This window comes from Ptychodera flava, chromosome 19 (genome assembly GCF_041260155.1).
Source record: "Ptychodera flava strain L36383 chromosome 19, AS_Pfla_20210202, whole genome shotgun sequence".
Taxonomy (NCBI): domain Eukaryota; kingdom Metazoa; phylum Hemichordata; class Enteropneusta; family Ptychoderidae; genus Ptychodera; species Ptychodera flava.
Genome location: NC_091946.1, coordinates 24,551,655 through 24,571,464, shown reverse-complemented (window position 1 = coordinate 24,571,464; position 19,810 = coordinate 24,551,655).

Below are 19,810 nucleotides of genomic sequence, written 5' to 3'. Positions count from 1 at the left end.
TGTATATGCAAATGCGAATATATCACCTAATTCGCATGAAACAACACGTTACCTGTCTCTCAAACGGGTCATTATTATTCATATATAGAACATCAAGTTATTCTTGCAACTGCGACAAAAATTTGAAGACAAACATGCTCGACTGACCTTCCTTACTTCGCTGATATCTGAAAGGCACCAAAACTCGGCCACGTTCACATTCAAAATATGCAAAGGATTCTAATGCTGTTTTTGATACTTTACTGTCTTCAGAATGATCGATTCAAACTGGATGCAATTACCGGTAATATTTCAGTGGATGGTTATCTAGATTACGATATAGACTCCGAATACACCTTAAAAATTGCCTTGCCCAGTGTTCCGGTAAGATGCCTTACTTATATTTTTATCTCTGTAAAGAATTAGATAATAATTTTACAAATTTAAAAGCGCATGTAATTTTCACAATCGCACCAAAATTTTCAGTGCATAAAATTCTGTGTCAAGATTGGTGGTTTAAATTTTGTTTCATTCTCTGGTGTTGATAATTTGTTTTCTTGTCTCTACGAGTAGAAAACAATGCAGTCAACGTGTTCCATTAAAATGGTGGTTGATGACGTCATTGATTGGCCGCCATATTACAACAAGACATGCGAAATGCCAACAAGAGGCCAACAGGATGGATGGGTACGTCTTCAAGTAATTCTTCAAGTTAAAAAAAAACTTACTCCCCGAACCCCGCAAGTCAATTACTCTCCAAAGGTATACAGTTAAAGTAGACGTTGGAACCGAAATGAATCTATTATGACTCATAACGGTACGGCAAATGTTCTTTTTTTATGTTTCCCTATCCAAAGTATGAAGTTTGGTATCAACTTTGAAGTACGCATTAATATGACCCTACCTGGCCACAGTTGTTTTCTCGAACCATGTATCGTGAAAATTAGACGTACACTCTCCTTCCAAATTTGTCTTCCTAACTTGAGGGGAAAGTTAGATTTTTTAATAGCTTTTATTTTATGTAGTTAATCATCCAGGGATCAACAAGCCCTTTTAGAGGATTGGGTTACCCATCACCCACTACTCGACAGAGCAATGAGATGTAAAGGGTACAGCACCATGTTGGGATCCTAGAAGTCGCCATCCTCAGATATTTAGCCCTAAACCCTTGCTGCACCTTGGTCTCGATTTGGTATGCGTATTATCAGAACACCCGTTGACTTTCTCATAGAAACACTGTACGCTATCTTCAGCTTTTTTCACTCGCCTGACTTCAATTGAGTGCAAATCTTCCGAACCTCTTTGTCGGCAAAAAGTCTCGTAAGGGAACTCCTACTGTCATGGTCTGTGTATATCTATCTATCCATGTATGTGATATATATATATATATATATATATATATATATATATATATATATATATATATATATATATATATATATATATATATATATATATATATATATATATATATATATATATATGAATGATAGGTGAAGCAGCACCAACTCTAGGACACAGTGTACTTCACTACAAACTAGATTTTATTGTCCGACGTTTCGTGGGCTTAACCCATTTCGTCAAATGACAATCAAGATGGAAATGACATTGTATGTGTATATATATATATATATATATATATATATATATATATATATATATATATATATATATATATATATATATATATATATGGTCTGTGTATATCTATGTATCCATGTATTTAAGGCGCTTTACAATTATTATTACCCCTGGTCACGGGACCTAATATGATACCACTCAACTCCCTGGGGAGCAAACTACAGCTCACATGTGCAGCCAATATATTATATATGTACTTTAATTGAGTCCATGTGTATATATATATATATATATATATATATATATATATATATATATATATATATATATATATATATATATATATATATTATTGTTATATAGAAGTAAGTCATTGTTCAAGGTGTTGAAATTCGATAAATAATATTCTTTTTCATAGGGACACTTTGAAACCAACCGTGAGAGTTGCTTAACAGTGTATACTTATCAGCATTAATTATTCGTAGCTTTTCTGAGATATTGCTTATGTTAGGGTATCTTGGTGCTTTGTCAATAATTGACCATGGTACATCAAAGTCCCGGTCCTTGTTCTTGTGAGACCAAATGAACTAAACATAGTTCAGTTCTTTTGTTAGTGGAGCGTGCCCTGATTAGCAGGATTACCAGGACTTTGATGTGTCTTGATCAATAATTAACAAAGCATCAAGTTACTCGAAAATTTTGATTATTTCTCGAAAATGTGAAATCTACTAAGGTTTCCGTGAACGTATCGGAAGCCAAAAGGGAGTTATTATGTTTCGGATAATAGTTAAAGTCGCGTAACTAAAATTCTTATATCTGGACTCTCTTTTAACATAAAGTCGAGTATGAAGGATGTATCTTATACCAAAACGAAAAGAGATATAACAATTTCAAGCAGTTCATCAAGTGACAAAGTGATAAAACATGGTAGACGAGACACTGCCCGCCCATTGCGGCGAAATTACCTGCTGCCTAAGTATTTGAATTGAGTGTGCTCTGGCTTTTGTCTTTTCATGACAAACTGTCGCGCGTTGGTTTCTGGCCCTGTCATTTGGAACGACTAGCCAAGTAATGCTCGGTAAGACGATCAGATAATCGAGCCGTTGACCATGTCAACACTAGTACTCTGCCCGTGACGTATCCGTTTTACGCCCTCACGACGAGTTCATATGCAGAGGTTAAGACACAAGAGTTTCCGTTCGCTGTAATTATGGGTAGATAAAGACAATGTAAACTGATTCTTCTTAATACCTTTGCACGGACATCTTTACTATAACGGTCGTGAGTAACATGGATTTTAGCTGGCAACATACAAATCGTGACCTTGCCCTCTCTATATTGTATTGATGTTACAAAACTATTGAAAGCAAGCCAGTTTTCTGAAAGTGGATGATGCTACTATTATAACGTTCCATTGTATGAAACCTTAGAAAAAGTATTTTCTTCCCTGCAGACTTTCCCATTTACCCTTCTTTACGGGAAATTGAAAGTACCAGTGGATCAGTTTCTTCGAAAGCAAGTCGATGACTTTGTTGAGGGCGATATGAATAATGGAAAATGTAAGTACACACAGACACAAACACACACACGTACACACACTATGCTGTTATCGCTCTGCTTTTAGCATTGAGCACTGTCATATATATATATATATATATATATATATATATATATATATATATATATATATATATATATATATATATATATATATTAAAGGCCCAATAGCTGTATCTTTCAGCATTATTTTTGTGATTTTACTTCCAAAGTAAAACCAGTTCGTGGGCATGTACTCATTGAGGGGTTTATACAAGTATAATAAACTGTCCACTGGGACTGCATGTGCATTTTGAGCAGAGTAATAATAAACGTTTGCCTAAACATAAAATGACGCCCCCATGCAAATAAAGAAAAAACACTTTACGCCATGCATATATGCATTGGAATCTTCACAGAAACGACAGAGTAGTCAAATATTATGCATAGTGCTGAATGTTTTCCACTGGGACATCATATGCTTGTTTTCTTCGTAATATTACCAGATTTTAAAAATGGCGAGAAATCAAAATAACGGTTAAAATTCAAATTTAGTTGTCTAATTTTTCAGTAGTAAAGGAGTATATCATTAAATTTGTAGAATTTAAAAACAAAACTGAGAAAATAAAAGGCCTTTTTCTGGTCCAAAAATTTTAAGAGTTACAGCTACAGGGGCTTGAACACAAATTACTTCAAGTACAGGGTAATGAAATCTGTTACTTAAAGGGACATAAGATGTAACTTGTGGCAAGTTTTTCAGTATTCTGCTTCTGTATTACGTGTCTGACCTTAACCCGTTTGTCATGCTGAAATTTCGAGTATTCGTTTTGTCAACACAGCTTGAAATTTTCAACTTGTATGTGTGTAGTGATCATTGTTTATTGTTTACAAATGAATTCTAGTTCGGACTTGAAAGCTTTCAAACAGAACAAGTAATTTTCAACAATAACAATGTAGATTATACTCATAAAGGTTGTGTTGATATGCTAAATACTTGGCATTAAATAAAAATTTAGGGATTCACTGCAGAAAATGTAGGGAAACCACAAAACAAAATTTCTGAAAAAATAGCCAAAGGATTTAGCTCGTCATGCATCCTGCAATCATCAGACAGATGAAGTCAAATGACCCTTGGCCCCACACTCTTTTTACATCCTTGGGACGTACCATTCTGTTGGCGTTAAAATTTGAAAAATAATATTTGTTTTGGTAATGACATTTTGAAACCAACTCAGATTTGATTGGTATCTTTGTTTATGATTTATTACACAATAATTTACCACATTCGATTACAGATTACTGCATGTTGTTAGATTACAAATACAATACACGACAAAAAGAGCAAGGGAATTTATGTATCCCACTGTTAAGACATCAACAGGAAAACAATCAATAACATACACAGGTGCAATGACATGGAACAATATACACTTAATACAAGAAAGGAACTGACAAGACATAGTTTTTCACAGTCACTTAAAAGGGATTTGCTGACTGAATATATGATATAGACACTTTTCACCACTTACTTTAAACAATAGAAGCTGGGTTTTAGATGTGATGAATTTTTTGTATATTTTAATTTCTTTAACATCCATGAATGTACTATTAAGCTGAATCGAGGGGTCAGACTTTGATTAGCATTATTGCTATTTTCTGACTCCTATTACCTGTAAGCTTATGAATGATTTGTATAGTTACCTTCTTTGTTCTAAACACGATTTGAAAAATAATTTTTCAGGTAATAAAGTTAATCAATCAATCAATCAGAGCGTTTGTTTAACAGTGTAAATTTGTCAGCATTGCTAATGTGCAATCATTGACAAAGGATCGAGCAAAGCAAGCGATGTAATTTTTGTATCAGGAACACTGCACATTATCAATGCTGACTAATCTACACTGCTAAACAAACGCTCTGAGTTGGTCTCAAAATGTCGCTGCAAAAACAAATATTATTTTTCTGATACAGGCATATTTTTTTTATTTAGTTCAGGAGTCTATACATCCCATATAATAAACATATCTTACTATGGTATAAAAAATAATTAAAAGAACACAGACAAGTAAGAATTATTGCACATTACGGACAACAAACAAAGCAGCAAGACTAGAAAAAGCAGCGATATTTGAATATCTCTTGCTCTGGAGCTGTAAAATCAAAGTACAGTGTCTTCCTAGCGACCGATTTGGATAGCATTGCAGAACAAATACTATATGTCTGGAAGCCTTGCGTTCTGTATGGCGTTTCGACGTCATTGGATCCTAGCATGTGTATAGGAAGCGACTTAGGAAAGATGTTCTGTTTGAAAACTTTCGTTTTTCATGGTCGCCTGCATCTCCCAAATCTGACTATACCTTTTTACACAGGTAAGGTGACAGCATTTACCAAAGCTATAACGAAAACACACCACCATGACTTTACAGAAGTTAACCTTCAAAAGTGCTCAAACAATGGTATACACACAAGGGTATACATTCATAAGGTAACTACAAGTTGTTGTATCCTTTGTTGTTGTTATTTACGATGATGGTAATGGTGATGATGCTGATTATGATTGATTGATTATGATGATGATGATGATGATGATGATGATGATGATGATGATGATGATGATGATGATGATGATTGAAATGTGATGACGATTGATTGATTGAGGATGATGATTGATTGATTGATTGATTGATTGATTGATTGATTGATTGATTGATTGATTGATTGATTGATTGATTGATTGATTGATTGATTGATGATGGTGGTGGAGGTAGTGGTACTGGTGGTGGTTTTTCCATTGTAAAAGAGAAATGGACAATAAGGTAGAATGCGCCTCGGGAGCAACTCTTCAGACTCTCAATTTTTTACAATCTTTTTGGATTAACCGCGTTTGCAGGATCATTTTTAAGTTCTCGAAGTAAGTACATTTAGATCGTCTCAGTTTTTTGTCAAAATTAAAAAACTATTTTTCCCATAGAGTTAACACAAGGTGACTGTCATTCTGAATTTAAAATACCGGAAACGATTAGATTATTTGTTTTTACTGTACCAAAATTTGCAAGGTGACCCCTGATTTTTATTCTTGATTTGTAAAGGGAACAGTTGGAAGTGTTGTTTGGCAAATTCGAGCAAAATTTCAAAACTTTCGATTACGAGGCGTGTACAACGGTTACCTTGAATTCAACTTTAAATGGACAAAGTCGGTAATTTTTCATGAATTTTGTTTGATAAAAGATACTACATAGTGAAAATTGCGAAAATGAACTAATGGTCATGACCATTAATTAATTTTCGCGATGGTTTCATTGATCGTGTCTAAAACCGGGATTGAATATATGCATGGTCACTCAAACAACATTCATGAAAAATGGCCGACTTTGTCCCTTTAAAATCATCAAGCACATGTTTTAAATGATAATAGATAAGAGTTCACGCCGGCGAGTTACATATTATGGTATAGCCAAAACGCTTGTCTATGTAACTGACGGCACCCCTTGCTTGTAAACTTTGGCGTGATAGTCGTATTTTGATATTTAATAATTGTCGGCAGAGCTTTTTATGATGTAGGTGGACATGCTATGTATCCTAATTGGTTTGTTATGCTTCGTAGGTTAAAATTTGCTTCTTTAGTTTTGAGGCATTCCTTGGTTTTCAGGAGTAATTCGTTTATTGAATATTCAGTTCATTTTTAGTGGCCTTTAGAAGTGATGATGACATACTGTTACAATTTCAACTGTGTCACAACAGGCGCGACACATACATGTTATTGACTTGTCAATCAATGATCTTTATTTTACATCGACAACGTTGTTTTTACCAAGTACATTTTAGATATGCACTTTCGAGAGTCTGCATCATTTACCAAGGACACTAACCTTTATGAAACTTTTATGAATCCATCAATCGTCATTTTCTAGTTGATAAGGATATATTTGATTGGTAGATTGTCATTATTTGCACCGGCTCTGAAAGTAGGGTTATCGAGAAGCTGATTGGCTGTTGAGACATTATTCAATAAACGCAACGAGCCTCGGTCAAGAAAGGCTGCGTTCAGAAAAAATGGATAGGGGAAGGGGGCTGGAGGAATCGCGATTAAAATCTTATGTTTTTTCAAATGCCCCCTCAATACCCTTAAAATTTTCAAAAATATTCAAAAATTTCAAGTCCCCCCTATAATTATCATATAGCCGCATATTTGTGAGGAATGCACGCAGAGTAAAAATATACATGTATTGCGTAGTTCTGCACGCAGATATTCGACACTACCTCTTATCTGCAGGTTGTAGAGCCATAGAACTAGGGAAGTTCTTAAATTGATTGATTTTTAAATGCATCAGCGGACTTTTTTGATTTCTCAATCTAAGCCGACTTGAGTTTAACTAACTCTGGCCAGGTCAATGGCACCAGCTGAAAATCACACAAAATGACAATCATGAGGGAGTATGCAAAGTGTGATTTAATGACTACATTTTGCCAAATTGTAAAAATCTGAGCACAGTGACCTACCGAACGTTTTTTTTTTCAAAAGTACAAGACATGTTCAACTTAGAAACGGATTACAAATGTTTTACAACCTTAACAATACTGGAAGGTTAAAATATTCCATGAAATGAATGTTTTAATCTCAGACATTTTTGGTGTAAAAAATAAATGATTCCATGTAGTCACACATTTTTTTCAATTCAATTAGAGTCTTTACTGTTCAAAGTTTTACTTTCATGTTATTGTACAATGAGATGTCAAAATTTTATTCAGTGCATGAACTTGAAATGAATGGTTATTTTAAATGCCTGTGTTGGCACCAGATTGTCTCATCAGAAAATGTACCCGGCAGATTACAATTTCAATGGAAAACAAAAGGCTGTCACACCTCCTTAATCCTCTTGCAAACTACAACAAAGGCGATGCCGGGGATCGCGAACAGTGCCTTTAAGTGATTTTAGAAAAACTTCCTATGACTTTTCGTCGTAGATTTGTATAAGATCAAGCATGTTGACCCATCATTTTTCTCTAATATTTCATTATTCTCATATGCCAGAATTCAAAAATCCATGGTAACTTTCAAGTCGTCTAGTCTTCTAGGTGTTGCTCTCTGACCTGATCTTGTGTACTAGTAAATGCATGTTTCACTGTCAGTAAAGTGTCCTATGACCCAAACTCTTCTTAAGCTACATCAGAGTCAGAGCTATCACTGTCACTGCCGGTATGCATTGACAGTGACACTGCCTGTAGGCAGTATCAGGGCAGTAGCTGTATGAACTTGTATTTCGACAATATTTGTTCAGTTTATACAGCTGCGTTCTTGTTCTACCCCTACAGCATGTTGAGCTGTCCAGTATTCAGCTTGCCAACACAGCCTACGTGTTCCGTGCATTTGTATCATTGACGAATAACTTTCAGTCTGAACTCTAATTCGATTATAACCAATATTTAGACAAACAAGCTTTGTTGAGAAACTGAATATTGTGTTTTTCAGCATGCTGTAGAGAGACACAAAGAAACTGTATTTGATAAATTGCATAGAAATATTTAAAAAATTATCAACAGTTGTAGCTCCTGCCCCATTGCAAGGCTAACTTGATGTTTTTACGAAAAATTAATGGCATTCGTACATTTTTAGATATATTGTAAGATTATGGTAAAAAAATGCGACAAAACAGTTCTTCATTTTGTCTAATTATAACAAACAATTGGAAGACATCAAAATGTTGGGAGCCCAAATATTTTCAAGTCCCCTTATAGCCAGAGCAAATTTTCAAGTCCCCCTCGTCTACCCCCAGAATTTTCGAATCCCCTCTGAATTTCTTCAGCTCCCTCACCATTTTTGAAAGGCGTAAATGGCTACAAAGCTTTCAATACGCTGCACACTGCCATGTTTTTATCGAAGGATCTAGAATTATTAATTATAAAATCGTAAAACTCATATGGAAAAAGTTTAGGCATAGTGGACAATAACCGGAATGTGAAAAATCACATGCTGATTTGATGTGATTACTTTTTTCCTGTACAGGAGGACTTTCCCCCAGACGCTATTATCAACAAAAAGTGGTTTGATTACAACAATACTGATATACGTTATTCACTTGTACAAGTGACGTCTGAAAACATCAGCACGACATTATCACCGCTGCAATTACACTGCGACGTGGAGATCGAAGGCAAACTCGTTCTCTCACAAACCGCTTGGCTAGATTTCATAGGTAAGAACTGCTATGATTAGCTCTTTGTACGTTTGTGTAGTTGAAGAATGGAACCATCTGTACGTAGCTACACAATTCTTTTCAAACAAACACTGCTTTAATCAGATCATGGTATTACGAGACAAAACCATTATAGTTATTTACTGTAAAGTAGTACGGGCTTCGAAACTGAAAGACTTAAACTTTCATTCAAACTTTCAACCATTCCAATTTGAAAAAAAATTATAAATCAGGGGTTACCTTCCAAACCCTTGGTACTGCTGAAACATATTACCTATATTGAAATTCAAAATTGCTGCAATTATTGCATTCACCCCAAGGGAACAATTAGATCTACCTTTAATCGTGATTGATGAGCCACGTGAGTTCAAGTAATTATACTATTCTAAGTAAAAGTATAAGTCTTGAACAAAGTAAAGGAAATGTTTAACTGCAATCTTTGTTGAGATGTGCGTATTTTCACACTTGGTAGGTTGTCCAACAGGAACATACGGGTTTAAATGCCATAAACCATGCATCTGTAAGAATGGAGCTAAATGCAGCGTTTTTAATGGTGCCTAAAAATGTACATCTGGATGGATCGGACCTGCATGTGATATTCGTACGTTGCTTACCTCAATTTCTGAAAACGTAAAATTTTGTTACTAATCTAATAAGAACAAGTACATTGTCGACTTTTATAGCCAAAGTCATAAGACTTGATATTTAGTGGTGTTTCTTTGTAAATATATATATATATATATATATATATATATATATATATATATATATATATATATAATATATATATATATTATATATATATATTATATATAAAACAGATTACTTCAGGTACAAAGTAATGAAATCTATTACTTAAGTTTTTTGCATCTTGCAATCCTCAGATAGCGTGAAAGGATTACTTTCACTCTATCTGAGGATTGCAAGATGCATGATTAGATTTCATTACTTTGTACTTGAAGTAATCTGTTTATTTATATATTTATAACGCTCTGCTTTTGCATTGAGCACTGTTATTTCCCACGAGGGCATCTGTAAACGTCGACGTATATATATATATATATATATATATATATATATATATATATATATATATATATATATATATATATATATATAAATGTATATATGTATATATTATGTATATATGTATTTACATATAAATGCATTCATGCATGCATACATACATACATACATACATACATACATACATACATACATACATACATACATACATACATACATACATACATACATACATACATATACTTGTACTGTGTATAAGTGCTTTACATCTTTAAATTGGCACACTTGGTTTTTTGTCAAAATCGGACTATATATCATAAATTGGATAAAGATTTAGAAACCAACCAGTAGATTATAAATTGCCCGATTATTTGAACTTCTCCTGAAAACATTACTCTTGTTTTATTCGAGCGTATTCTCTGGTATAAAAATAGTTGCACTATGCCATGGTTTAAGACTTATAGTTGGAATTTTAACCTCTTTTGGCATCAATTATTATTTCCCGTTTTTTTATTATTTCTTCTGTCATTTCCTGTCAACGTTTGCAGCCAAGGCTTCCATAATGGTGGTCCCTCAAAGAAGTGAAGCTCAGTATGGTACCTTTGTGGGGTTGACTTGTAGCAGCCAAAACATCGACTTACCGAAAACACAGGAAGAATGGTATAAGAGCATAAAGTGGTATTATAATGGGAAATATCTTCATATTACGAATCAGACAAGTGCAATTTACATTGATAACCAATTCAAAGGGTATGTGAATTTTCATTGTAAACTTTAGTATTTGAAAACACATAATAAGGCTGAAACATACTTCATGAATACTCTTATGGTTTCAATTTCACAGAACATCATTCGTGCAAATCAAAAGGGTGACGACATCGACAGAAGGCGCCTACGAATGCCATATAATGGATAAGTACAACAAAAAGTACATAGCTAAAGCTACGGTCATTGCAAGTACGTTTTCATGTGTAGTTTTTCTATGATTTTATTGATGAATTCCATTTCTTGGTGGGAAAATCGAAATTGCTGTATTTAATTAACCAATACTGTACCTATACGTACATTTACATGCACGTATTAATCCATGTAGATATAGATTTATGTAGATATTTGTTGTCTATCAGATTCTTTTATCACACTTTGGAGTCAGGCCCATGTTTTACAAACGTCACAATCTGGGAACAATGCAGCGGCGCCGGCCTTGACACCCACACCGACAACAAACAACTCTCCAACGTCAGTTGTGCCTTTTGACAACGTAATAAACAAAACAAAATGACAGTTTTGTCGACTCTGTGTATAATTACGTGTGCCAATCAAAAATTGCGCATCGCTTACATTACGTATATATACTTACATTTTACCAGAATGTCCCGTAAACCAGTTGGACGGTACTGCAACGAGTCCTGCGATTGCTTAACCGGCTCCTCTACGTCCTGCGATCGGTATGGCGGTTGTAAGTGTAAACAGGGCTGGAATGGAATACGTTGTCAACATGGTATGTATAAAGTGCACGTTTCTGTAAAATATGGCTAACCATATTATGCATTGTAAGCCGCCATAATATATATATATATATATATATATATATATATATATATATATATGTATATATGTATATATATTTATATACATTATATATACATGTAGCATTATTCATTACGTTTCTAGCAATCATGGACATTCGTTTCTAGCAATCATGGGACATTCGTGTCTATTAGCTTTTCTTTGTACTCTTGTTCTGTCATTCGATGAAAAATAAGTCTCACTACGCAGCAAATTGTTTCACCCTACAGATTTAATACCGCCAGTCATACTTAGATGCCCACAAGATATAACACAATATACAGAAAATGGAAAGGCGTACACAAATGTAACATGGCTTGTACCAGCTGTTGAAGACAATTCTGATGACGTCATTCTGTTAAGTAACCATAACCCAAACGATAAATTCCAGGAAGGAACAACGTTGGTGCAATACACAGCTGTGGACTTTTCAAACAATACCGACCATTGTCGGTTCAAAATCCATGTTATAAGTAAGTTAATTTCACCGTTCCATCTTTGCACATTTCTACGGATTGTGTTATCACAGAACATCACAAAAGGGCGGGGTGATATGGACTCTGACCATAACTATGTTAATGATAGCGACCTATGAATGTGTACAGTCTCCCCTGCTCCTAATTCCTCATTCGTTTGACGTTATAAGGCGAGGGTCCATTAAATGCATAGCGACCTGCCATCTTGTTGTCGAGAAGGGATCGCGAATATTTACCAGTGAGGTATACGGAAATAGTATATTTTATACATAGACCCCTCTTCCATTCTAAATAAAGACCCCTGTCCAGTGTGATTTAATTCAGTGTAAGTATAGGAAATACCACGAGTTTGAATGGTTCACGTTGGAAACCCAGAATTTTGATTTGGGGCTTTTGAATATGCATCCTGAGACAGTTGCGTTGACAATATGGCCTGTGTGGTTAAATCGCACATTAGGAGAGTAGTCACCGGGAACGAAGATAAAGATCAAACAGCGATATGTTATCGTGTCTTACAAAAACTGCAAATAATTATGATGATAAATCCACGAAGTTCAATAAACTTTCCGATTGGTCTCAAAATGTCGCCACCAAAAAATATGATACATATCGAACTTTCAAACTAGCAAGGATAGTAATGGAACGATCCAAATATTTATGCCACTATGGTTAAGCTAATCTGTTTGACGTCGACTTATGCAAGATTTATGAAACTAAAGCAACATATCATATATTGCCACTGTAATCATGAAGAAGTAAGGCATGACATGTCCATGTTTGTAAGCGCTCTCGTGTGACATCGTGCTGTCCATTTCCATGGCAATTCGAAACAAATCAAAATGAGTCTGTCGTCCTTGTAACAGGAATATGATATGCCATGGTTCTTGCTACGCTTCTTCCTTCTTCGAAACATTGAGATATTCTACGATATGAACACTGTATAACTGGATAACAAAATGAAATCGATTCACAGACAGAAACACACTCAACACCTAAATTTGTAAAGGAACACCTTGATTCATTTATCACAAACAATGAATAGCTGTATGGAAACACTTTGTAAAAGAGATATTCAGGTTATTGGTTCAGAATTGCAGTTGATCTGCCACTCCCTTTCCGAAGAGGGGTGACACTCAAATACCTTTACTTTATATTTAAAATAACTAAACCTTCAATACGTCAGGTAGAAGTCGATGTAGCCCCGTCCCCACAAGAATGTATCTCCTGAAATGCGTAACACAATATCTTTTTTCTTCAAATTTATCCTTTCATAAAAATAGTTCTATCGTTTACAGCCAAGTCGAAACTAGGGCTTACTCTAGCGATATCTTCAGCTTGCCTACTGGTCCTTGCAATCCCAGTCGGTGTGTTTCTTGGTTATCGGTATAGGCACAAACTGGTCAAGTTCTTTCAAGACGAGGATGATTATGACTGGGACGGTTAGTTGAACATAGCATACACTTTTCATGCGACAAACAGTCTCTATCGCAAGAGCCAACAATTACAACAGACATTATTCCTCCTATTTCTTTCATACCGACATTTCGCACCACTGTTGACGCAAATATAAGAGTAACTCGATACTTTAGATTTCGTTTAAACAAAATCAAAATTTGATTTCTGATGTTAAAATGTCGATCCCAAATTAACCATGAACTTGTTGGTTCAATATGAACAAGTGCTTTTTATTATCGAGATGTTTAGCTTTGTAGGTTGTCAATTATCTCATGGCACGTATTTCTCGTACGTACATAAAATTTCATCACCTAATACATTTTGTCAGATGTTTTGGATTAAATACTATTTCAACCACTCTACCATTAACTATTAAACTACTGAAAATATGAAGTTACTTCTTAAATTAATAAAATAAGACCATGTATAATTTCTATAACCAATAACAAGGATGTGCTTTATTTTACAAACTTTAACTTATAACTGCTGCCTTCTTCATTATAGAAAACAAGGAATACGATGCAATGGTATCATACAGTAGCAAAGATGAAAAATTTGTCGAAACTATAAAGGAGCATCTTGAGGAAGAAAACAAGCGAAAATTGGTGATACACAAGCGAGACTTTATTGGAGGAAAATGTAATATGACTGAATTTTCTGATGTTTTCAGAACAACATTGTAGCATTGCAAATTTTATTCCAGTGGTTTCTTCACAAGCCTCACATTTTTATGGATTTTTTAATCAAAAGCGACTGCATTGTTGTGTTAGAATACCACATCATATGCGACCCTTTATCTTAACTTTTATTTTTTTTCTCTTTTTGAAGATGTTACCACAAACATCATTGAAGCCTTTGAGAAAAGTCGTGCTTCTATTTTGATCCTATCCAACGCCTATCTTGAAAGCGGTCATTGTATGTATGAAGCCGAAATAGCAATGAATTGCTGGATCACCAAGCGACAGAAACTAATCCCGATTTTAAAGAGAGCATAGAAGGGAAAGAGATTTCACCAGGCATCGACAATATTATGAGTTCCATAACATACCTCGAATGGTATCGTGTTAAAACTGAGCAGGATGAAGATGAATTCTGGAAGAGGCTTGAACATGCACTAACAAAGCCTAAGAGGAAGTCTTCCCTAGTGTCCTTTGTGAGAAAGGCAACTGCTCGGCTTTTCAGCAGACATCGAGGTGTATACTATACTAGATTAAACAACCTAGTCGTTTGACAGAGTCTTCGCAGTGTTCTCTAACATGGCGTGGTCGTTTCTCCTTAATCCGTTATCAAAGGGAGTCGTAGTTCTAGTAAAAGTCATTGAGAAAACGTAATTTTTTCCCTTTCGATTCTTAGGCATACCATTTTTCAAAGAACTCGATGCCAATATTACTCTGCTTCAATCAATCTGTAAAGTATACCTTCAGAAGCATGCACCATACAAATACAAACTAAAGTCCTGATGGCAATTTCAGTGTGTAGCGTCAGTGTAGCCCATGATGCTTTGAGACAAACATATTGACATGAGTTTCAGCCATATCAGGTGTACAGTCGAACACCATTCGAAACCCTGAACACTGGTCAGTTACCTGAAATAAAGTGCTCTCTGCTTCAACAATCTATATTTACCAACTGATAATTTGAACCACTATATTCTCAATATTGTCATTATCTAAATAATCTGAATCAAGCAGTATTTCACTGTGTAGACTTTTGTACATTGAACACCAAGACAAAGATATTAATTTAAAGATTGCCAGATATTGGATATATAGCAGCTTGTAATGAGTTACTTTTAGAAATATTGCAAAACATACAGCCGATATATATATATATATATATATATATATATATATATATATATCGGTATAATGTTTCACAGTTACTCAGGTTTAACACTTTTTAAATATTCAGAATTATTTATATTGAGAGCCGATGCAAACCCATTTACTTCTCGAATATAAAGATAACTTTAAACTAGGTTTTGAATTGATGCGGAAACAAACTCAATTGTCAAAATTTTCCTAGTTAGATACTTTATCTACTTTGCCTGGATTTTACATTGTAGCTCAGCTGTAAGCTTTGTAATTTGAATACCAGAGTAATCGTACACTGTCATGTCAGAGCGTACTATATACTGGATCTTTTATTCTCAATTTTCACATTTTGTAGTTGTCGTCGCACAAAGAACAGACCAACTAGAGACTCACACAAAGTTCCACTGGTGATGTTATAAAGATGTGAAAGAGATCCTTGTTAGTGATGCATCTTACAGACCTATAAAATTACCTACATGTAATGCTGGAGCACACTCACTCATCTCTTTGACTTGGCGATAACTTATTTATCACAAGCTACTAATAAATAGGTGAATTGAAGCAAACAGGTCATGAGGCCATAGATCGTTATTTTCATATTATGTCCTGTACCTTTGTAAGGAACCCTAAGAATAGGTCACTTGGTTTCAAGATAGCATTGCCATTTAGTTATGGAAATAAAGGTGTGACTTACTACCTGTGGAAATTATTATAAACTAATTACAGGTTCTTAGGCCTGGCTACTTTCTATTTTGTGCAAATTATGATAAAATTTGCTCAACACACTCTTATTTTTAGTGAAAAGTCAGGACACACCGGTTGCACTTATTTCCATATTTTAGGTGCCATTGACCGATTAATCTGCATAAAAAGTCTTGTTGATTATATTTTACAGTTTTTTCATCATCAAAAACATATAACACTTGTCACATGACATCTTACTTTGATTTAGATTCCTTTGATGAGTTGAAGCTCCATTACTATAAGTTTAAGTGTATTTTCCATCCTCTTTATTGTTCAATAAATTTTCTTCTTCGGTGTTCAAATGTTCAGTGTAAAAATATTCAACATAAGCTAAAAGGGCCAGTAATGCTAACTTTCGATGATTTGTTTCATAATTTTTATTTTGTGTGTCAATTGAACTTGTTAATGTACTCCCTAAAGAATGTTGAAACATCCACTATTAGCGTCTATATGTGTAAAATGGCATCGTTTTTTCTTACATTTGACTTCTAGTCCGGACAAGAATAAACTTGTCAACAATAATAATGCAGTTTACACATGTACGGGTTGGGTTGACACAAACACTGCGTATATCAACATGCCTTGAGGAGTAGAACAAAAAATTATGGTTGACATTAGAAACAAAAATTGCGAAAAAACTATCAAAAATTAGCAATACTGGCCCTTTAGTGTGGGTGATGACCGATATTATTGTTGAAAAGTGAATGTCAGTGTATACTGCAATGTACGTGTCAATTAACGATTGGCATTTTGCATGTTGTAAACAAGACCTATATAGGCCTGTTAAAGGAGTTGTCTTTTATTTATATTTCATTCAGATTTGCTTGGCAGACTTTCATTTCGAAGAAGAAATTGCAAAGTAAAACATTGTCAAGCAGATACGTATCACCGATGAATGGAAATGAAACTCAAAAGATTAGAACTTTTCCATTTCTGTTAGGTGTGATTTCACTTCATACGCCTTTTCGTCTCATTTTAGCTCCATAGTCAGTGACGCGGAGCTTATCAAATCTGTGACGATCAGTCACTCATCTTCGACCATGTATTTTTTTTCCATTCAAAGCTCCCTCTTGGAAACCAGCGGTCCAATTGCTTGAATATATTTAGTATGCAGGTCTCTGGGAACGACTCAAATCAGATTTGTCCAAATACGATGAAATACGCAACTCTGTATTTTTAAGGCATTTTTGGTAAAAAACCTTCCATTTTCAAATTAATGATCAGACAGCTTTGAACTTTGCATGTTTGCTAGGGTAACCTATTCAGTGTTTTTTTTCAAACGATAATTACATTTGCATATGCAAATTGCTTGGATTAGTTTTCTCATTATTGGTCAAATATTGTTCCCTCTGATAGCATTCGTCTTACATTTTTGAAATTCAATATGTAGCTTCTTATGAATGCCCTCTTTCACTGATGTTTAAATAAGAATAAATTTATATATTTCCTTTTATAAAGCAAAGTGGATGGTAATATATTTCGTCACGGTCAGAGTATGTGTATCCCAAGTTACATTAAGGAACATTAACGAGTTTTGATATATAAAAAAATAATTTAAAAAAACCAACAAATAAATCATGTGTGTGGGGTTTCCCGATATGCCTTGTTCATACAAGAGAAGAAAATATCGGGCCACGCTGCAGAGACATGTACGAGGATTTGGAAAAGGTCATCGTGGAAAAATACTTGAATTCAAGTCAAAATGTACTTCGATATCGGAACATCAACTGGAATCGATTAGGTAAACAAAGTCGAGGAAATACATCATATTAATGGCTTACATGTATGACGCCAATGTATCATGACGCCACAGCAGAAACACTGGTCAAGACATGTGGCTATATGCTCATTTCAATACCTTCTCGTTCTCCCACGTTAATTATTAGCTATCCATAATCCTACCTGTCATCGCAGCCTCTTATGCAGACTAGACCATGCAATGACAAACGAGTAGGTCAGATAAAATTGTAAATACCCTTTGGTATTCCCCACAGATATGTTTAATACAGCGTTGGTCAGCATGGTGTAACTCGTACTCAATCTGCAAGGAAACTGAATCCTACGACAGACTGATAAATTCTGTTTCAGTGGTGTCACCGTTGCTTATTATCCAAAATGTGGAGAGAAAAACTCGCTCTAAGATTGTTACTTGTTATATTACCAGGTAAGTGGCTTACGAGAAAAGCTTCGTATTAACCAACTGCCATGAAGGCATTTTTAGTCACATCAGTTTTATGACTCTTAGTACTTTTGGGCTCTGTTTGGATTATGGATTGGTATGATTGCGATTATTTTGCATGCGTCGTTCATAGGACCCAGTGTTTGCATGTGTCCCTTTGGGACATATCCATGCAGTTTTGAGGTCCTCAAGTTCAAGGTAGATCGCACCTCGGGTACAGATATTCGGGCTTTAAAATTTTATCAATTCTATTCTATTCTGACCTACCACTTGTCGGGGTTCATTTTAAAGCTCTTGATGACAGAAAACTTTTCATCGTCTTAGTTTTTCGAAAATCGAATATTTTATTTTCCTCCATAGAATTAACACAGGGACGGCGGCCATTTTGAATTTAAGCATCGGTAAATGTCAAGTAATTTGTTTCTCTATTACCAAAATTTGCACGGTGCCGCCGATTGTTATTCTTGATTTTGAAAGAGAATGGTGAAAATATACCTTAAGGAAAGTTTGAGCAAAAAGTACAAGTCTATCACTTTCAAGGCGCATACTACCATCTTCAGGGACTTGTCAGACAGATGCTAGAGTAAATCTTAAAGAAAATGTCAACTTTGTACTGTCATGATATCCGAAGAAAAGTTACATACATTAATGATTTTTTTACGTTTAGACACATCTCTAAACGTTCCTAGCCTTGTCTTTTTCTCCCGGATCAGGCTAAGTAAGCGAGTGACCAGACAACGCCAACGTAGGCAGTTGCTGCATAATGGTCTATTGTTGCACGACAACTGAGATTTTCGCATCACAATTTATGATCAAAATGCTTTTATGTAAAAGAAGTGTACAGTGTCGCGACGGCTTTCTGATGTAGAACATAAAGGACAAGTTTACATGTCTACACCGAACAAAACGAAAGAACACTAACTGTGTTTTCCTCACAGTGTCGAAACCAATATTTAAAAAGTCAAACAAATTGCTAAGTCGTGAGCACCTCCTTAATAAATTATGTTTCCTACTTTTGAAAATATGACATATAACAGTCATATGACCAACTTCCTTGTCAGATGTCATATTGTTATTCAACATCAACAAAACATATTTATTTATTTCCCCTCTCTTCAGTGATCACGTGCCTCCAGAGAGGAGAATGGATTAGTTTGAAAGATGACGCAATTTTGCCTTGCGAATTCCAAGTTAACGTTCGCGAGGTGAGTAAGAAAGCAAGTGACATCAAACGTATACACGTTTGCACACAAGTACTT